Source organism: Bombyx mori, chromosome 20, assembly GCF_030269925.1.
Source record: "Bombyx mori chromosome 20, ASM3026992v2".
Taxonomy (NCBI): domain Eukaryota; kingdom Metazoa; phylum Arthropoda; class Insecta; order Lepidoptera; family Bombycidae; genus Bombyx; species Bombyx mori.
Window position 1 is genome coordinate 961481 of NC_085126.1, and position 22967 is coordinate 984447.

At 40.1% G+C, this 22967-nt stretch overlaps 2 long non-coding RNA genes across 2 annotated transcripts in view; both read right to left on the reverse strand.

Moving 5' to 3' along the window:
* LOC134200720 (uncharacterized) overlaps positions 1-22967 on the reverse strand; it is a 151538-nt gene that overhangs the window by 36696 nt on the left and 91875 nt on the right. The window lies entirely within an intron of this gene.
* LOC134200719 (uncharacterized) lies at positions 15846-19543 on the reverse strand. Its single transcript, XR_009975759.1, has 2 exons — positions 18160-19543; positions 15846-17710 (listed from the first exon to the last, which is right to left on the reverse strand). It is a non-coding gene; the product is annotated as an uncharacterized LOC134200719 (long non-coding RNA).

Sequence of the window (22967 nt, forward strand, 5' to 3'; positions counted from 1 at the left end):
TTGAACCTTACATTTCATCGTTCATAGCTTAAAAGAATTTAATCGAAGCTCCGCTCTGCATCAAGGGACCGACGTAATACCGGTGACTTTAGAAAAATCGGGCAAGTGTGTGTTCAACTGCGGACGATACAGGGTTCTGTAGCGTTGATACGTTTTTTTTTAAGTTACCTGGTGTTAAGTGATTACAACGGCTGCCCCACTCTTCAAACCGAAACGCATTACTTCTTCACGGCAGAAATAGGCAGGGCGGTGGTACCTACCCGCACCTACTCACAAGACGTCCTACCACCAGTAAAGTGTAATACATCACAGGAGCGGGCGAGTTGTAGAATATACTCATGCGGGCGGGTAGGTAAGTAGAATTTTTATTTATTTTGACAGAATTTACAGCGGTTGTTGTGGCTGCGGACCCAGGGCAACACAAATACCAGGGCAAAAAAGCTATCTGCAACGATTTCCAGTTTTCTAAGTCTCCATCAGCTGTTGATTATATAGAAACCTTATTTTGAGATCCAGGACACAAAACTGTAGACAGTATTAATCTTTGTTATTCCTCAGCTCCATCTTCATGATCCTTTGCTGCTATACGTGTGCAGATGAATCGCCAGACCGCCTGGCGTTTTGTGAAAATCAGACAGGAAGTCAGACGGAACGACAGGCAGAATTATTTAAATCTAGATTTACGTCATTCAATTTTGAATACACGGTACCCTAGAAAGATTAATTTTCAACTGTGGATTCCTGTCTTTGAAGATTATTTGATGCTTTCGTCAGCTGAGCGTGCCGGTAACAAATAAAGTTGGTGAGGCAGGTACTAAATAAACTCGCTTAGATTTTGGTGACGATTTTTTTTGACGTTTTACCATGAAACGTCATCATCAATTTTACTTGTTTTAAACAGCTACGTAAACTTGCACTCCTTCTCAAAAAGTGTGGGAAATTTCGTACTCCTCCGTCCGCGCAATTTTATTAAAAAGGGATACAAAGTTTTTGCTTCACGTATAGATTAGTATCGATTTGGTTGTTAATGTTCCACAATGAAATGTTGTCTTTTACAAAATACAATTACTCTGCCGCATTAAAAGCCGAAAATTTAACTTTAATAGACACTTTTGTTTACTTTCTCTTCTTACATTTAACGAATTGAATAATATTTATTTCAATTATAGTACCAAGATTGTAGACTTTTTAAGGGTTCAAAAAATAAAACGTTCTTGTAGTGTCTATTTACAGAAAAAGCATATTTTTTTTAAATATAGATATAGATTTATCCGTAAAACCAAAGTGTTAATTAAATGAAATTTAATACAAATTCAAAAACCTCTCGCTCGCGCCAACAATTTGTTAAAGATTGGTCGATATTTGAAACGGGGAATTTTCTCAAATTTTCCATTTCATTTAATTCGAAGTCGACTCCGAATAATAAGGATGGGTGATGACTAATTTATTTCTATCGATAATAATAAATGTGCAATTCAAAATGGATTTTCGATAAACTATTTTAACTGCTATGTTATTAAATTGATTAAAGAATATAGAAAAGCTGAGATTCGATAAAACTAAACAAGAAAAAAAATACGATAATAATATCCGACAATGTTATTTTGTATACATACCACACGAATAAAGCCGTTGACAACAACTATGTACTTCCGCGCGCACTATAGACAATTTTTTTTTTTTTTTTTTTTTTTTTTTTTTTATTGCCTTTGTAGGCAGACGAGCCTACGGCCCACCTGATGGTAAGTGGTCACCGTCGCTCATGGACGTCAGCAATGCCAGGGGCAGAGCCAAGCCGCTGCCTACCATAAAGAACTCTCCGCAAGCCTCGTTTGAAGAAGGACATGTCATAGCGCTCGGAAAACACCGTGGAGGGGAGTTCATTCCAAAGCCGGAATTGCTAAAACCAAACAATTGCTAAAGAATTTGGATTAACTTAATAAATGAGTCTATTGAAATGGTGGATAGCACTGATAGCAGCATAACCGTGGCGGGTGACAACAAACAATACGAGCTTTGAGGGAAGCTTTTATTCGGAGGCTAACAGCATTCTGGCGAAAATGAGATGTACATAAAAAATAGAGAAATTTATAATTTCCAGCCATAGATAGCAGCCATCCCATACATCAATGGAGTTCTCCAATAGGCATAATATATCTCACAAAGGAAGCATAAACATCCAGTTATGACTGGCGAGAATAGATTCTACTGGTGGTAGGACCTCTTGAGAGTCCGCACGGGTAGGTACCACCACCCTGCCTATTTCTGCCGTGAAGCAGTAATGCGTTTCGGTTTGAAGGGTGGGGCAGCCGTTGTAACTGCTACTGAGACCTTAGAACTCATATCTCAAGGTTAGTGACGGCATTTACGCTGTACCTGCACTGCACCAGGTGGGCTCGTGAGCTCGTGCACCCACCTAAGCAATGAAAAAAAGTAACTAAAGTATGATTTATCAGAGTATGGGCAGCGTTGTCTTTGTCTTATACCAGCATACTGCGACTGCCCACAGGACTTTACTGATGGTATTTACGAAGCAATCACTCGTTCTGATCTGCGGTAGGGGACAGCTTTCGCTCTCCTTTCTCGGGCTGGGCAGCGCTATTTACATTGTTATATCTATGGAAACTTTACACTAGGTAGGATGCAATCCTGCTCCCTTATTTATATAAATAAAAAGTAAAAATAATATTATAGTTTAAAAAAAACTTAAAAAAATACGTTTTTATAGAAAATCCAACTAAAAGATAGAAAATAAATTTTAATAAATTTGAATTAAAAATAGTGTAAGAAAAAATGAATTTATTGTAAAAAAGCATGGCTTTAATGTAGTTTAGCAGTTTTTAGTTTTTTTTTTAATATTATTTATTTTTCATTTTATAGTTGAATTTCCATTTTTTCAAATTTTTTTTAAGTATTCAATTGTCATCGGTCCTTAATAAGTATGCCAAATTTCGAGTTAATCCGACGTTTTGAAGGGGTCAAAATTATGTTCAAAGACTCCGTTACATACTAACATATATTATATACGTCTGAAGCTAATAAAAGTGTGTTAAAAAAAGTCCTAGCTTGCTTTGTAATAACAGAGAGACCACCCATAGATTCCGAGGAGCGGTTCTTTGAAGAAGGTAGTGTGTTTTAATATAGCAACAATAAGCGATGTGAAAGATTGAATGTACAATACAAACTGAGAATCGATTTCCAGCCTTGAAAACACGATATCCGACTTGACGTAATCGATTTTCTTCGGAACCACCGATTTTCCTGTTCACGGGTTTTTTTTTTCGATTTTAATCTCGTGCTAAATTGTTATATGTTGTTATATGCTGTGTATGTTTCTCTCAGCGTGAAGAGAAACAGTAAAGAGTTAGAGAAAGACGAAGTAAGGGGAGTGAGGGGCTTCGTTCCCCTCATGGGCCACCAATTTATGTACCGGCTTGTAGTACATAAGGGAGTTTCTTGTGGTAATAAAACCCCAGCACTTGATATTAATCTTATAATATTTAAATGAAGATGTACAGCGTGCTTGAAGAGCGGATAGTGAATGAACGAACTGGTGGTAGGACCTCTTGTGAGTCCGCGCGGGTAGGTACCACCGCCCTGCCTATTTCTGCCGTGAAGCAGTAATGCGTTTCGGTTCAAGGGTAGGGCAGCCGTTGTAACTATACTGAGATCTTAGAACTTATATCTCAAGGTGGGTGGCGTATTTACGTTGTAGATGTCTATGGGCTCCAGTAACCACTTAACACCACGTGGGCTGTGAGCTCGTCCAAACATTTAAGAAATAAAAAAAAATAAAAAAAAAGGCGAATGATAGCGAAATACATTAACTTATTAAGCTGTGATACTTAGCGCCTTAGAAGGCTAGCATCTTTGATTTTTCTCTAAAATAATTGAAGGCACCGGCCTGAACATGCCGTTAAATAAATACGCAATTATCGATCAAATTTATTCGATTTTAAATCGTACATTTCCCAACACCAATCGGAACGTGTGAACTTGAGAATTGATGTTAGTAAAATTTAAATGAATTTCTGTAAACTTTTGGCATTGAAATTACTTGGAGCACGTCGTTGTGAAAATCAGCGTTCTTTCTATAGAGCAGGTACATGCAGAAGGTTAAGTTATGATAAGTATGATGAAAATTTTAATAAGTATGTTAGAGGAAGTCTGAAAGTGGCACCTGTGACAGAGAAGTTGAGAAGTGCGCGTTTGGGTTGGTATGGACATGTGATGAGACGAAATGAAAATGAGGTTGGTAAGAGAGTGTTAACTATGAATGTGGAAGGATAGAGGAAGGGGTAGACCTAAGAAGAAATGGATGGATTGTGTGAAAGACGATATGGGTAGGAGGGGAGTGAGCGAAGAAATGGTATATGATAGAAGAGTATGGAAGGAGAAAACATGTTGCGCCGACCCCAGGTGACTGGGAGAAGGGCAGGATAATGATGATGATGATATGATGAAAATTTTGTGTAGAGAAATTAACTGAGTACAGTGTTTTGTTTTATTGTTATACTTGGTCTTGTTTTGTTCTTGATTTATATCAATGATCTCCTGGAGCTCAATTCTATACGTGTTATTTCGTACGTTATTTCGTATGCTGATGATACTGTTCTACTCTCTTCTGCTGGATCATGGGATAGTGTGTTTAGGGAGGATCAGGAAGATCTCTGTATAGTTACACCTGGATTCGCTGCAATTACTTAACTCTTAATACAGATAAAACCAAACTGGTCCGGGTAAAACCAAGCTTCACACAATCTACCATACAGATCGGACCCATTGAGAAGATTCAGTGAGAAACTCAGTGAGTTGTATCTATGAGAACAGCGGTCATATGATCTTGTAAGAGCAATGTAGTTTGTCCACAGCCACTTCAACCCACCAATCCTTCAGCCTGTATATGTTATCATAGTTTTCCTAGGATGTTACTTATTCCTAGATCGATCTTGGAGGGAAACTCCGAGCATAACCCTTTTTATTGTTCTCTTGACTTTGAAATTTCTAGAAAAGCCTATTGACGACACACACTGGTTAAAAACTTTCGTCTCCAGACACTGCTGTATTAGAGGTATGAAGATTTTATGTGGTTTCCCGAACGCTACCCATATCCAAGTAGCATTCTATAGAGCAACCTTTTTACCGAAGTCGTGCCTAGTTAGGGGTAAGCCTAGGTAAACTGGTCAACAGCTTCCAGCCTTTAAGGGATTATATATGACGGCGTTAACAACATCTCTAATAAACATCACGTGCAACAGGCGTGACTCACACAAGCCGGGTGCGCCGGCCGTGTCGTTCCACTCGTGCAACAGAAGTGACTCATAAGCCAGCTGCGCCGGCTAGTATAAGAAGGCGGTGCGTGCCTTGCAAGAAACATTCGTTGGACTGCGTTTGCCCGGTGCACTTACTATATCGTTGTTACGTTGTGTGATTCAGTGACTGTTGTACGTACTGGTTAAAGTTGGACAAGTGTTAAAGTGAATTGTTAAGATAACATATTGTTGATTAAATCAGAAATCAAAGGTGACTTCGTGTTACTTGGTGTTCAACAAAATAATGTCTACCCTCAAGCTTACATCAGAAGTGAGATCAGGACTCTACTCTCACTGGCGTGACGTGTTTGAACATGTTCGAAGTACAGCAAAAAAAAACATGATGCAGATCAGAATACTAGTAGTGGTACGCCACAAGAGCGTGAATGCAGCATACGTAAGTCGTGTAATAACGTCTCTGTTACCTCGATGGAAGATCTGAGCCACGAAGAAATCGTCACATCTTACGTTCTGGCTCATGTTGCCCAGTTTGACTGTCGACTTCATCACATGGCATTTACTAACGGAAATACAACACGTAACAAGCTATTGCAAGAAATTAAGGCAAGTGCAAATCTCAAGTAAAACTTCGATCGCAATAATGGATCTGTCATGACGAGTGGGTAGTTCCGACACGAATCGTTTTTAAGCCAATGACTACTGCTAGAGTTACATGGCACTAGTACAGTAAACCAGGACATGAGACTGTGAATTGTCGCTGAAATTTTAGAATCTACTCAATTCAATACCAATAACACTACACGTTCGATGACTTCGGGGTCCAGCAAGCAAGCAAACAAGAAAGCAAGCAAGTTTCCGTGGGGAAGAAAAATTGACACATCTGAAGTCGTCGTGACCTGTAAGATAAGACGTCCGGTGCGTTCGTGTCTGGCGATGCGGCGGTGTTCGGGTTCCGCTGGCGGATGCAGGTTTTTCCGGTGAAGTGCGTGCTTGTGCGTGCTTGACAAGTGTTCGCGGTTGGCTTCCTCAGTGTGGGAGTAACATCGTGTAAGAGAGGTGGAACCCGTAAAATTGTAGTTTGCGTGGTGGCTGGTAAGATTTGTTGCGGTAAGAAGTTTGCATGGTGGTAAAATGTCTTGTGAGTCTGCACAGGTAGCCGGAGGTGAGACTTCCGCGGTCGCGGCCCACACAGTCCGCGAGAACCGGGCAGATCGCCTCGACGGTACGGAGGCCGGCCGACGGGTCCGCCAAACGACGAGATCACGCCTCCAGCACGGACTGCCGATATTGGAGCCCCGGCGCTCCGGCTGCACTTGCGCTAGGGTGCGCCGCCTCGTAGGAGACTGTGCTGTGGCAGGTCCAACCAGAGACGTCAACGTGTGTTCCAGAGCTTCAGTGTGTTACAGATAAGTGGTTTTGGCTCCCCCTTTATGTTCCATTCAGGGTCAGAATGTAGCCTTATAAAACAAAGCCATAGTAATTTATTCAATGGTAAGCGGTTTCATGAACAAGTCACCGTAGTCACCCTAGACACGTCCTTACGGATCCATCAGATCCAATAACTCTTGCATTAGATACCTTCAGCTCTAACACTAGGAGCAGGCTGAGGAACCCCAGTAATCGTACTCGTCGAACTCGACAAAGAGGTCGACGTGCAACCTAACCCATGCATCAGCCCACTGAGTTTCTCGCCGGATCTTCTCAGTGGGTCGCGATTCCGATCCGGTAGTAGATTCATTCGCGAAGCAATTGCTCTTGAGTTGTTAGGTCTCCTGCGGAGGCGCTCGGGCAGTTGTTAGCAAATCCCACCCCTCTTGGCTGAGCCTTTGCTCGCCCACCCGTCCTGGTGAAGCGGGAAAGGCCTCCGGACCACCAGTAATCTTTCAATCATCTGCAGTTTTGGAAAACGATAGGTATAAGTTGAGACATGTAAATGGTTCTAGTGTACAAAGTTCCCCATGAAAACATACGCGAAGTACCTCGAGGCCCGTCAGGCCTACTAGAAATTTCTGAAAATTATAGTGACGATGACGTGACGGCGTACACAGATGGGTTAAGTAATCTTGTTCATGAAACTGATCTTAATGATGACGACTCTATCACTGACAATAGAAGCGACATTTTTGTCCGCAAATAGCGATACAGCAAAACATAGTCTGCGGGTAGTGATACAATGTCTGTAAGCTCAGGCACCTCAGGTGCAGGTGTTGGAAATATAGAAAACGATGGTCGGTCTCGCACTATTTCTGAAGAAATTCCGTATAAATGTTCTGGTTTAAGAGATGTTTTAACAAACGCTACCGTACACGCAGATTAAAAAAAAAAAAAAAGAGAATTGTATGTGGCTAGAGAGATGTTAATCCGGACTAGCAAAAAAAAAAAAAGAGGAAAAAAAAAAAGAAATTGTAAGTCATTGAAGGGTGTATCCGGTCCAATGACTTGGCTAAAGGGATGTTAATCCGGACTAGCAAAAAAAAAAAAAAAGAGAAAAAAAAAATGTAGGTCGTTGAAGGGTGTATCCGGTCCAACGACTTGGCTAAAGGGATGTTGATCCGGACTAGCAAAGAATACAAAAAAAAAAAGAAAAAAAAAAAAAAAGTGTGAAGTCATTGAAGGGTCTGTCCGGTCCAATGGCTTGGCTATAGGGATTTTCATCCGGACTAGCCACAACAATTAGCTACAGGGATTGCGATCCGGTCTAGCATTATCCGGTCTAGTTCGAAAAACTGAAGGGATAACAATTCCGATTTAAGTTAAAAGGGACATACTTACATACCTGAAGAGATTTAAATGAACCGGCCCAGGTATGTAAGCAATCAGTATTTATAGCCAGTATAGGATTTTCTGAAGAATTATGCGAACCGAACCGTATTAGATTGTTAATATCATAGACCACGTTTTAAGTTGCATCCGTTAATGTCAGGATGAACGAATACGCTTATTGTCTACAGAACAACCATAAAAAGGCGCACGAGGACGAGCGCATGTCAGTATGGCCGTGACGGCGTTAACAACATCTCTAATAAACATCACGTGCAACAGGCGTGACTCACACAAGCCGGGTGCGCCGGCCGTGTCGTTCCACTCGTGCAACAGAAGTGACTCATAAGCCAGCTGCGCCGGCTAGTATAAAAAGGCGGTGCGTGCCTTGCAAGAAACATTCGTTGGACTGCGTTTGCCCGGTGCACTTACTATATCGTTGTTACGTTGTGTGATTCAGTGACTGTTGTACGTACTGGTTAAAGTTGGACAAGTGTTAAAGTGAATTGTTAAGATAACATATTGTTGATTAAATCAGAAATCAAAGGTGACTTCGTGTTACTTGGTGTTCAACAAAATAATGTCTACCCTCAAGCTTACATATACTAAATTGCTTAATATTAGGATTTCCATGCACTACACTCCACACGGATGCAGTTAAAGATAAAAAAAAGATGTGTGGTGTCGTGGGACACCGGATAGGAACGAAGTTCCTTATTATAAAAATATTAATTTTAAGTTCTATTCGATGTATAAAGAAAATAAAACTGGAGGTTTCGCAACAACCCACGGTCATTCGGTAACGTGCGAACATATTGTGGTACACTTCATTCACGGTTGCTTGCATAAAGAGTTAGTGTATTGCGCAAACGAACGCTCTGAGATCGTGGTCAATGAATGATAAAAAAATATGTTATTTTTTGCACTTTATTACAAAGTTAAGTCGTACACTGTGTGCATTACTAATTTGTACGTTATTACAAAGTGAAGCCGTACACGGTGTGCATTACTAATAAAAATCTTACGTTACGGACGTTTTTTCCCGGTTCGGGTACCCCTCCGCATCATCCCATTAGGAACTTCGTTCCAAAACTTTCCATTATTCTACTATTAAAGAAAATTGTAATACAAAAATAATTGATAAGGTCTCCTAGTTTCAGACACAAATAGAACCTCCATTACGAGCACATGTGCTCCCCTATAAATCCAAACTGTCAGAGATACAGCTTCTGTATTCCCCAGAAATGTATACGAGCTGCAAAATGGATACAGTTGCACATTAACTTTTTGCAATAGATGAGGGGAAATCCTCATACCACCTAGCGCTATATGACCACAATACGCTTACAGAGATTAGAAAGTAGCTATTGATGGGCATGGTGGTGACGGTCATGAGTCATGACGTTCAAATCTCAAATCTCTTTTTTATTGCTTAGATGTGTGGATGAGCTCACGGCCCTGGCGTTAAGTGGTTACCGGAGCTCATAGACATCTACAACGTAAATGCCGCCACCCACCTTGAGATATGAGTTCTAAGGTTTCAGTACCGTAGAGCAGCCCCACCCTTCAAACTGAAACGCATTACTGCTTCAAGGTAGAAATAGGCACGGTGGTGGTATCTACCCGGGCGGACTCACAAGATGTCCTACCATCAGTAATTACGCAAATTATGATTTTGCGGGTTTGATTTTTATTCCTTCACCGTGGAAGTCAATCCTGAACATTTGTTAAGTACGTTTTTCATTAGAAAAATTGGTATCCACCTGTGGGATTCGAACACAGTTGCATGACTCAACACGAATGCACGTGACGTCTTATCCTTTTGCCACGACCAGTAAAAATACTACGTACCTACCTACTAACACCAATATATAAATGCACCTGTTAAACTAAGTTGCAAGAATGTTTGCGGTAAAAATAATAGGACGGATTTCCGGCGAGAAACTCAGTGGGCTGTGTCTGTGGTTTAATTTACTCGCCGAGCCATTCGTCGCAAGCAATGGGTTTGACGAGGACGATTACCGGTACCTCAATCATAATCACTGTTGCGATACGATTTTGGATAACCTAAAAACCGTTTTGCACTACTGATCTTCACATCGTACTGTGTCATTAGCGATCCCTCTGTCGATGTTAATATGACGTAAATAAATACGCGTTCCACAGACATACTCCTTATCATATGTTACTCTGACTCGAAGAACCAGTCAAATGAGAAATTGCCGAATGGAAACTAAATTGTGCGTCAGTTATTTCGGTTTTAATGAATCTTGGGCTTGAAGATGAAAAATCTATTTATAAACAGTCACAGACAAAATAATCTGTCAAAGGATTGTCTTTTTTTATTGCTATACTAGCTGACCCGGCAGACTTCGTAATGCCTCAATCGATAAATAAAAGACCTAAACTTTTGTATAAAACAAACTTAAAATAAACAAAAGGAATCCGTCCGACGGGAGACACATCAAAGGAAAAACAAAATTGTTTGTTTTTATATTCGAGCATTTTCATATTTAATCACCTTTTAAACCTTCTATGGACTTCCACGAATAATTCAACCCCAAAATTAGCCAAATCAGTCTAGCCGTTCTCGAGTTTTAGCGAGACTAACGAACAGCAATTCATGTTTATATAAGTATAGATATCGCTTGGCGAGTTTAGGTTAGGTTAGGTTAGAATTTTTTTTTTTCAATAATAAATCAAAACAGGAGCTATGGTACAAAAAATTAATCTAAATCAACAAACACAAAATGCCCACAGACCACTAAAACCAAACGTTTTTCTCATAATTACTGACTCCGACTGGAATTCGAACTCATATCTGGCGATACAATAGTCACTAAACGCTTGACTAACAAGGTGTCACGAACTTCTTCTTCATCTTTGTCTTTACCTTCTTCTATTCCATCCTCTTCTGTTAGCCGTCATCTCAACACTCACACCTCTCTCTCTCTCTCTCTCATATCGTCATATCACACGTAATTATTTTCATTTATCACATTCGAACTGATATAACTCCGTTATAATATATATTCTCGTTGCACTCCTTCTTGCATACCAAGCACTCTTTCCCGCTACCTAAGTACTTTGAATAATTTTTTTTTTTTTAAGAATTTTATAAATGTAAGATTTTTATTATACACATACATATATTTCATAGACATCCATAACCCTGGAAAAGACATGTATATTTATCATACAAATATCTTCCCTTGGCGGGATTCGAACCCGCGACCCCCTTGTGTAGTGACCATGTCACTTACCACTACACCAGACGGCCGTTAAATACACAAATAATACACCTACATCGGACTCAAATCCAATCCTGACGGTTATCTTAGCCAATTTCTATATTTTATTTTTTTTAAATCCAAAAGGCTTGACCGTTCTAACAAAACGCAATTTCTAAATCTGATGAAATGGTTTTGGTGACTATGTGTAATCTACCACATTACTCAAACTCAAACACGGCTTCAAGTATTTTTAAGACATTCGCAAGAAAGATTCGCACCACTGTTGAACAGTTTTTCAGCTTTTGATGAGCTGGATGCAGCTGGGTATCAACGAGGGTCGAAGGACATAGTGTGCCAAATCATTTTAGTGAGAGGATTCTGAAATACCTTTCTAATCTTTACGTTCAAAATTCTCAGATACATCGGAATGCCGTCGGAGGTACCTTGACCACTAATAGCAGGGCGAAACATTACTGGATCCCATTAGGGCAGTCTTTATTACAGTGTCATCGAAATTACAACCTTATACCTCAAGCTTTAAGTTTTACAACGCCATTTTGATGATACCACCATTTAACTTTGCTTTGAAATCCAACCAGTCTCCCTGCCCACTGTAATACATTCATGAAATTGGATTAAATTGGTCGCTGACCGCAATCTTACAGGTGTATTAACTGTCCTGCGGTTGAAGCCAATAAAAATATTACGTAATTGCGTTTAAACTCTTTGCCTACCCTTATAACTTGTTTGAAAACAATGTTTCTGGTTATTTTCTACAAATTTTATCGTTATTTTTTGGTTATATCCGAGACGGACGAATAAAAAACTCAATCGAATGCCTATTCTCACATTTTCAGTATCTTAAATATTTGTGGTTGGAACTTAACTCATGTCCGTTATGGTAATTGCCTTTTTAAGCAGCAAAGCATCTTCTAGTTCTTTAATATTGAAATCTTTTAACTGCTGCTGCTACAACAAAAGTCTATAACGATCGTTGTTTGAGCTGATTCCCTGATCTTATTTTACTCTCAAACAAATTGCGAGATGATCATTTAAATTCATCTAATGGGGTGACTATGACGACACAATCAGATTTTCGGTAGGCGGCGGCTTGGCTCTGCCCCTGGCATTGCTGACTTCCTTGGGCAACGGTAACCACTCACCATCAGGCAGGCCGTATGCTCTTCTGCCTACAAGAAAAACAATGAAACCTAGTATAACTGCGCTTATCCACATTGCTTTCGCAAATATCAGCTTTCGCCCGTGTGCTACCCGACTCTATTACTCTAAGCCTCGGCAATTTCGAAGCACCTTAGTATATCTCTTCCCAAACAAGTTTTGAGTAGATTCCTCAGTGGCATTTAGTGGCTTATTTTTATACCTAAAAACGAAGTATAGGTACGTAATACGATCAAAGCCACAATACTATCGAAAAATAGTAAAATATGAAAACAGATCATGTCATCATTATCTGAAACTGAATTTTAACTGTCCGTGCTAAAACGTCGACATAAAATTATAATCGAGCGATGCTCAGCGTTGGGTTCCGCCAAATAATTCGATTACACGTGAAACACACTCTCTCTGATGTGATGTGATTAACTGGTATTCTGTGCTAAAATTAAAATCAGTCGATCGGGTTCTTTATTTTTTAGTTAGGTTCTTCTTCTTCTCAGTCGTACACTCATGGCGGAGTGGTCGTGGTTACGTATGTCTTATTGGTTAGTTGCGGCTTTTGAGAGACTTCTCCATCTCTCTCTTTTTGTGGCGGTACGTGCACATTCATAAAGGAACACTTAGTAGATGACTTAATCAAATCTGTCCACCTTGTGGATGATCGGCCGCGAGAACATTGACCGTCTACTCTTCCATGAACCACTAAGCGTTCCAATGAGTGTTCATTACGAATGATAGGTAGGTAACTTAAAAAAAAAAACTTTTATGTTGAAGTAGATGGTATTGTGAAACCAGACAAATCGCCCAGAATAGGAAATTGTGTTTATTCCGGGGCTCATGCCAGTAGTGATTAGTAGTTCGGGGGATTAGCGATGTTTTTAGTTTGAATATTAGTGATACTTATTTAAAATTAAACTGATACCATCTATACTAATATATAAATCTACACTGATTTTTAGGAATGTTCCGTTATAACTGCTGAACCATGCATCCGATTGACTTGAAACTTGGTATCCATGTAGAAAATACACGTACTTAAATTAAGGCTAATATTTATATGAGTGTTGGACTCCCTACCCCAGTTACGGGGGCGTTAATGATGAGAATGTTTGTGGGGGTGAGAAATAGTAATGTAAAGTTTAAATGCCCAGCGAAGCAGGCAGGTACAGCTAGTCAGAGGTTAAGTCTAGTTGAATATATTCGTGTTATGTAAAAGAAACATATTCTTAATGCTAAAAGTGCAAGCAAGATCAATAGTGAATAATGTTACATAATTAAAAAATTGCTAAATATTGCGTTTATTATTTTTATTTTCCTTCGGTTTTTGGTTTATCTCAGGGCGGTCACTACAGAGAATCCAGGGACACACGATCTTCAGTAATAAAGTATGCGACTAAGAAGAAGAAAAGAGATTTTTATTTTAATACTTTCCGCTTTAAAATCCGATTTTAGAATACTTCTTTAGCCCACCGAGTTTCTCGCCGGATCTTCTCAGTGGGTCGCGTTTCCGATCCGGTGGTAGATTCTGCGAAGCACTGCTCTTGCTAGGGTCAGTGTTAGCAACTCTCCGGGTAAGCCCCGCGAGCTCACCTACAAACGTTAGGGCGAAGCTGAAATAGCCTCTCAAGGCTATCAGCATAGGTAGGGAAAAAAAAACTGTTTTCATGTTCAGAGTCGATTGTGTACTTAAGGATAGTTCATAATCTACCATCGCTTATAGAAAGATGAAATTATCGGACCTATGGCAAATATAGGCTACAAGCTAAGATATAGCGAAACTGATAGCTACATTAGTAAAAAAAAATGAGTCAATTTTCACCCATTGATTAAAACACAATTTTGTTTAATAAATTCCCCTCCATCAAAACCATGTCTAAAGATAATTATAAATATGCGTAACACATACTTTGCTTCAGTCTGGATTACTCTCAAGACGTTAATTAATTTGATTATTATATTCGAGGATATGAAGGGAATTATATTATATTTATCAGTCTGTAATATTACTCACGAACGACTTGTAAAATATCGTGCAGTACATATACTTGAGGTACAGCTATATAAGTACATTAAGTATCATCATTCTGTGTATTTCTGAAGCAGCTGTGTTCTAGCTCGAAGGATGGGATCCACTTATAAGGTCCCACAGGATGTCGCACCTATAACTATGCGGAATCAAAAATAGCTCAAGTCACATTTTTATTGCTATACTAGCTGACCCGGCAGACTTCGTAGTGGTTCAATCGATAAATAAAAGACCTAAACTTTTGTATAAAACCAACTTATAACAAACAAAAGGAACCCCTCCGACGGGAGACACATCAAAGGAAAAATAAAATTGTTAGTTTTATTTAATTCCGAGCATTTTCATATTTATCTACCTTTTAAACCTTCTCTGGACTTCCACAAATAATTCAAGACCAAAATTAGCCAAATCGCTCCAGCCGTTCTCGAGTTTTAGCGAGACTATATATACATATATAGATAGATAGATTCGTTGGTGTGGAAATCGAATGTAGGATTCGAATTTCGGTACAGTCACATCACTCACTGTCGCGGATAGCCATCATACAACACAAGATATTTGACAGATGCCTTTGGTATATGATAAACCGGTGACCCTGACGTGATATGAACACGTTTGTAGGTATACCACGAAGGGAAGATCTTCCACCGATCGGGTGATATTACTCGGTAGACCGACGGTCCGAATGTTGTTGTTCGGAACTTGTATGAAATGAAAATGTCTTAAGCGAGATACTTACACTTACAACTAGTATACCTGATGAATTATCCATTCTGGTAGAGGTTATAATAGCAAGCTCAGTGAGTGCCCATTTACCGATATACTCAGTCAGTGATCCATTTGTTAGTGCAACTAATGAAATAAATACATAAATCACTGTCTCAGCTACAGGAAGGGTAGCATTCTTTAAATTTCGTAGGCAACGAGTTGTGCACTCCATAAAATATATACAAAGCTTCTACTTGCTATCGCTAAGCATGATACACAGTGGCATTGTGGTGAGCCCATGTTGTATGTTCCATCGTTCAGGCCATATTGGTTTGAAGGGTGGGACAGTCGTCAATTGAGGCTTCAATCCCAGATCTAAAGGTGGAAGCTATTTGCAGCCAGATGGGCCTTGGGTTATACCCAGTGAGTGCAATAAAATAAATAATAGTTTAAAAAAACTAAAAAAATACGCTTTCATAGAAAATCCAACTAGTAAATGGAAATAAATTTTAATAAATTTGAATTAAAAACAGTGTATGAAAAAATGATTTTATTGTAGAAAAAAGCGTTGGGATGGTATCAGTAGTTATAAATATTTTATGAACAGATATGAGTATGTAAGCTTGAGGGTAGACATTATCTTGTTGAACACCAAGTAAAACGATGTCACTTTTTGATTCCTGATTTAATCAACAATATGTTATCTTAACAATTCACTTTAACACTTGTCCAACTTTAACCAGTACGTACAACAGTCACTGAATCACACAACGTAACAAGGATATAGTAAGTGCACCAGGCAAGCGCAGTCCAACGAATGTTCATTTCAAAGCACGTTCCGCCTTTTTATACTAGCCGGCGCAGCTGGCTTATGAGTCACTTCTGTTGCAGCTGTTGTTTACGAGTGGAACGACACGGCCGGCGCACCTGGCTTGTGTGAGTCACTCCTATTGCACGTGCTATATAACATAAATATCGTTAACGCCGTCACGGCCATACTGACGTGCGCTCGTCCTCGTGCGCGCATTCTTATGGTATGTCTGTGAACAACAAACGTGTTCGTTCATCCTGACATTAACGGATGCAACTTAAAACGTGGTCTATGATATTAACAATCTAGTACGGTTCGGTTCGCATAATTCTTCAGAAAATCCTATACTGGCTATAAATAAACTTCAGACTGCTTACATACCTGGGCCAGTTCAAAAACTCTTCAGGTATGTAAGTATGTCCCTTTTAACTTTCGAACTGGACCGGATAATGCTAGACCGAATCGCAATCCCTGTAGCTAATTGTTGCGGCTAATCTGGATGAAAATCCCTATAGCCAAGCCATTGGACCGGACAGACTCTTCAATGACTTCACACTTTCTTTTTTTTCTCTTTTTTTTTTTTGCTAGTCCGGATTAACATCTCTCTAGCCACATACAATTCTCTTTTTTTTTTTTTTTTTTAATCTGCGTGTACGGTAGCGTTTGTTAAAACATTTCTTAAACCAGAACATTTATACGGAATTTCTTCAGAAATAGTGCGAGACCGACCATCGTTTTCTACATTTCCAACACCTGCACCTGAGGTGCCTGAGCTTACAGACATTGTATCACTACCCACAGACTATGTTTGCTGTATCGCTATTTGCGGACAAAAATGTCGCTTCTATTGTCAGTGATAGAGTCGTCATCATTAAGATCAGTTTCATGAACAAGATTAATTAACCCATCTGTGTACGCCGTCACGTCATCGTCACTATAATTTTTAGAAATTTCTAGTAGGCCTGACGGGCCTCGAGGTATTTCACGTAAGTTTTCATGTGGAAATTTGTACACTCTATTAGAACTATTTACATGTCTCAATTTATACCTATCGTTTTCCAAAACTGCAGTAATGTTGAAGGGACCTTTACATTTTCGGTCAACTTACGAAAACAAAATCCCCAGCGGAAAAGAGTTTGACTTTAGTTTTGCCTCGACTAAACCAAGCTTCTGTTTGTGCCCTTTTTTTATGTTTTCGTCGGTCTTCGACCGTGCTAAATCAAGATCTAATCTAGAGGGATTATCACTCTGTTGAAACTTTAAGATATTTCAAGTGAACTACCCTGAACGGCAAACGTCTATTCTATTGGAGTAAACCCTGTTACTCGACAACGTGCACTATTAAGGGCGAGTTGAATATCCCCTAAGTGCTCTTGCCATCATGATTGGTCTAAGTTACTTTCAGATCAAAGAGTGACTTGTTCATGAAACCGCTTACCATTGAATAAATTACTATGACTTTGTTTTATAAGACTACATTCTGACCCTGAATGGAACATAAAGGGGAAGCCAAAACCACTTATCTGTAACACACTGAAGCTCCGGAACACACGTTGACGTCTCTGGTTGGACCTGCCACAGCACCTGGAGCAGTGTCGTTTTTCTTCTTGTAGCGCATGGAACACCCAGAAGCTACATGGCTCGCATCACCGCACACGTAACAGCCGACTTGCAGGCGAGAGCCGGGCGCCCACGGATGAGGAGGTTGTTCAGGTTTTGCAGGCTGTATTTTTGTGAGGCAAGTAGTAGCTCGAGCCTTAAGCGAATGTGTGAGAGTCAAAATTAAATCGACACCATCCAATACTTCAACTACTTTAAACGGCCCTTTAAACTTCGTATCTAATTTCGTTTGATTATGCTCTTCGTATTAATGTGTGGACGAGCTCACAGCCCACCTTGTGTTAAGTGGTTACTGGAACCCCTAGACATCCACAGCGTAAACGCACCACACACCTTGAGATAGAAGTTCGAAGGTCTCAGTATAGTTACAACCGCTGCCCCACCCTTCAAACCGAAATACACCACTGCTTCACGGCAGAAATAGGCAGGGTGATGGTACCCGTGCGGTCGATGGCACTATACGGAGCACCCGTCTGGTGCCACGTCCTTACCCACGAGAACGTCGCCGCGCTGCGACGCCGGCAGCGCGCGATCGCAGTTATTCAATGATACCTCACAGTCTCCTACGAGGCGGCGCGCCCTAGCGCAAGTGCAGCCGGAGCGCGGGGGCTCCAATATCGGCAGTCCGTGCTGGAGGCGTGGTCTCGTCGTTTGGCGGACCCGTCAGCCGGCCTCCGTACCGTCGAGGCGATCTGCCCGGTTCTCGCGGACTGGGTGGGCCGCGACCGCGGAAGTCTCACGTCCGGCTACCTGTGCAGACTCACAAGACATTTTACCACCATGCAAACTTCTTACCGCAACAAATCTTACCAGCCACCACGCAAACTACAATTTTACGGGTTCCACCTCTCTTACACGATGTTACTCCCACACTGAGGAAGCCAACCGCGAACACTTGTCAAGCACGCACAAGCACGCACTTCACCGGAAAAACCTGCATCCGCCAGCCGGAACCCGAACATCGCCGCATCGCCAGACACGAACGCACCGGACGTCTTATCTTACAGGTCACGACGACTTCAGATGTGTCAATTTTTCTTCCCCACGGAAACTTGCTTGCTTTCTTGTTTGCTTGCTTGCTGGAGCCCGAAGTCATCGAACGTGTAGTGTTATTGGTATTGAATCGAGTAGATTCTAAAATTTCAGCGACAATTCACAGTCTCATGTCCTGGTTTACTGTACTAGAGCCATGTAACTCTAGCAGTAGTCATTGGCTTAAAAACGATTCGTGTCGGAACTACCCACTCGTCATGACAGATCCATTATTGCGATCGAAGTTTCACTTAAGATTTGCACTTGCCTTAATTTCTTGCAATAGCTTGTTACGTGTTGTATTTCCGTTAGTAAATGCCGACAGTCAAACTGGGCAACATGAGCCAGAACGTAAGATGTGACGATTTCTTCGTGGCTCAGATCTTCCATCGAGGTAACAGAGACGTTATTACACGACTTACGTATGCTGCATTCACGCTCTTGTGGCGTACCACTACTAGTATTCTGATCTGCATCATGTTTTTTTTGCTGTACTTCGAACATGTTCAAACACGTCACGCCAGTGAGAGTAAGGTCCTGATCTCACTTCTGATGTAAGCTTGAGGGTAGACATTATCTTGTTGAACACCAAGTAAAACGATGTCACTTTTTGATTCCTGATTTAATCAACAATATGTTATCTTAACAATTCACTTTAACACTTGTCCAACTTTAACCAGTACGTACAACAGTCACTGAATCACACAACGTAACAAGGATATAGTAAGTGCACCAGGCAAGCGCAGTCCAACGAATGTTCATTTCAAGGCACGTTCCGCCTTTTTATACTAGCCGGCGCAGCTGGCTTATGAGTCACTTCTGTTGCAGCTGTTGTTTACGAGTGGAACGACACGGCCGGCGCACCTGGCTTGTGCGAGTCACTCCTATTGCACGTGCTATATAACATAAATATCGTTAACGCCGTCAAGTAGAATGGTTATTTTGATAATATCCTGAATAGCATTGAATTTTCTATAAAAGCGTATTTTGTTAGTTTTTTTAAACTATTATTTATTTTTCATTTTTTAATTGGATTTCAATTTTTTCAATTTTTTTTTAATATTGATTTGTCATCGGTCCTTAACAAGTATACCAAATTTCGAGTTAATCCGACGTTTTGAAAAGGATCAAAATCACGTTCAAAGATTCCGTTACAAACATACACACGTCTGAAGCTAATAAAAGCGTATTAAAAATATCTTTATGGTTTGAAGCAATCTAAAAATACTGACCGTACGTACTGTCAGCGTATAAATAAAATACATACATTTCGGACGTATTGATCAAAGTTCCTCACCGCTGTCCTCCCGAGCAGAAGAGCGTCCATTTCACTCTCTGGAACTGGAACAACGGCTACTGTTGGTGCAGGACCTCCTTTCATGGGGACGTTCATTTTGAGTCCTTTTCGCGAAACTCCGAGACTAGAATCTAACGGCTCAGATGTCGTTGCTTGAGAATTCGCTTCACTTTTTACGGTCGGCAGTGTACATTAATGTAATCAAGTGTATTTTTGTTTGGTAATTGTTGTCAGATGTTTTTTTTTCTATTACTTCACTTCACAAGAACACTAATAAAATTCAACTACGCATGTTTAATTTCTATTAAAATTTTGGTAATATTTAGTTTGGATCGTTAAATAAATTAGTATTGCTTAATCCTTTTGTTTGTTCAGAGTCACGGTTCTATCACATTAATTACACTAAACACAGTCACCAAAGTTTTGTCACATTCATGGTATAGAAATTTTAAATTATAAAAATTGATTGGAATGTAAATGAATTTTCAAGTTTTCAAGTTTTCAATAAACTTAATTGACTTTAAAATATATATGTTTCAATGATATGACATTATTTATTTAATTATTATTGTCTTGTAAAATTTGGTCGGTTTTAATAAAGAAAATAAAATTTGCTTTCACACTCGTTCTCAAAGTACAATTGCGTTTGTCACTTTAAGCTTTGGCCTTTCGTTCACTTTGCACTATCACATTTGTACGTACACTAAACTACTTTGACACTAAACCACTGACAAATATATTACAATAATTTTAGTCTTTCACTGTATTACGCGAAGTTTCCGCCCGTGTGTTCCCTCCGGCGGGTTTAGTGACACTTCCTTGATTTATTATTTTATTTGGATAAAATGAAATGTTACATCTATTTTGGACCCTACTTTGTTACCCTGCAGAGTAAAATATTTTTGGTAAGTGATTTTAGTGAGTATCGGTTTGTTATAAAACATTTACGATAGAATCTTACACACAATTTTGTCTGTTTGATTGTTCTTTGCATCTCAAGGATCGGATTTTTTTATGTGTTTTATGGAAAATAAAAATACTATGGTTTAGTACTTTAAAATAAATCGTACACAAAGAAAGCTAATTTGAAAATCAATAAGAAATCAAATAGATTTTAAAGCCATCGTGTCCTAAAGGATAAGACGTCCGGTGGATCGTATTTAGCGATGCACCAGTGTTTGAATCCCGCAGGCGGGTACCAATTTTTCTAATTAAATACGTACTTAACAAATGTTCACGATTGACTTCCACGGCGAAGGAATACCGTCCATCTGGGTAACTTTGTCCCGCCATGCCAACAATTTTGTATGTATTGTCTTAGTTTTACTAAAAATTATGAATTTTCCGTGGGTTTTAAACGTTTACAATTGAAATTTAAATGATTTTGCATGAACATAGACTGCAAATATCACAAAATTAACAAAAAAGTTGTGGGCCAATGTTCTATTGAAACTTATATCTCAAGGTGGGTGGCGCATTTATGTTGTAGATGTCTATGGGCTCCAGTAACCACTTAACACCAGGTGGGCTGTGAGCTCGTCCACCCATCTAAGCAATAAAAATAAATAAATAAAAATATATAAAGTAAAGGAATATGGCTCAGCCATTGGTGTCCGAAATTGATGTTTCTGACAGCGCTGAAGTTAGAGTAGCCTCATTTTCCCGTGTATCGTATGCCATATTCTTCTTCTCAATTGTTTGCACTCTTGGCAGAGTGGTCGTGGTCATCATTTCGGGTGGTGGTGCGCTTCACCAGACGTCACCCTTCTTGTGCACCACTCGTTAACGGAACCGTTTAGAACTGCCTTTATTTAGTCGGTCCATCGTAACGATATAGACCATGGGAAAATCACGTTTCACTGATAGGCATAGGATTCGGTAGGCAGCGGCTTGACTCTGCCCCTGGCATTGCTGAAGTCCATGGGCGACTGTAACCACTCACCATCAGGTGAGCCGTATGCTCGTCTGCCTACAAGGGCAATAATAAAAAAAGCTTGTGAAAAAGAATAAATAAAAATATCGTAAAAAACAACCAGAGTTGCATTTCAGTATTTCTTGTGTTTGAAGTCCGTCGATAAATGCATTTGACGTACCAGAGCTAGCCTGGTGTTACAGCTGAACGATGTGTATTTTTTATTCATTTTTAAATAAACCATGTTTACTTTTTTTTAATGCTCATTTTAGGCAGATGAGCATACGGTCCACCTGATGGTGAGTGGTTACCGTCGCCCATGGACTTCAGCAATGTCAGGGACAGACCCAAACCACTGCCTACCGTTGAGTACTCTCCACAAGCCTCGTTTGAAGAAGGTTAAGTCATAGCGCTCAGGAAACGTCGTGGAAGGGAGCTCATTCCAAAGCCATTACTTAGTCACCTTAGATAATTAGAGAAATTTTTTGTGTTATTGATTTTTATTAAATAATGTTTTCCTTCGTCGTGGAAGTCAGTCACCATTCGCGAACTTGAGTTAAGTGAGTATTCCATTAGGAAAATTGGTACTTTCTCGTGGGATTTGGGTACTTGCATTGTCGCGTCGCTCGATACCAGCACACCGGGCTTATTATTCTTTACTAGTGGTCCCGCAGGCGGAGTACGTCTTGCTATCCTCAGCGGTTTTTATTGCGTCGGTTATTAGCAGGCCGGTAAACATCTTTACCTGTTCTGACTAGCATATAAGTGAGCGACCGCGTGATCTTCTCCCGTAAACTTGTCTAACAACCATCAGCTTCTCTAGGCTATCAGGATCTCTAATCTCTCTCTATCGATAGATTAGAGAATCAAAACTATTAGCACAAATTAATCATCATCATCATCATCATCATCAGCCTTTATCTGCCCACTGCTGGACATAGGCCTTCCCCAATGCCTTCCACATAATGCGGTCCTCCGCCTTCCGCATCCAACGACTTCCCGCCGTGCGCACTAAGTCAACAAAATCCGGAACGAAGAAATTCGACGGAGAACCAAAGTCGACGACATAGCTCTCAAAGCTAGCAGGCTGAAGTGGCAATGGGCCGGTCACATCTGTCG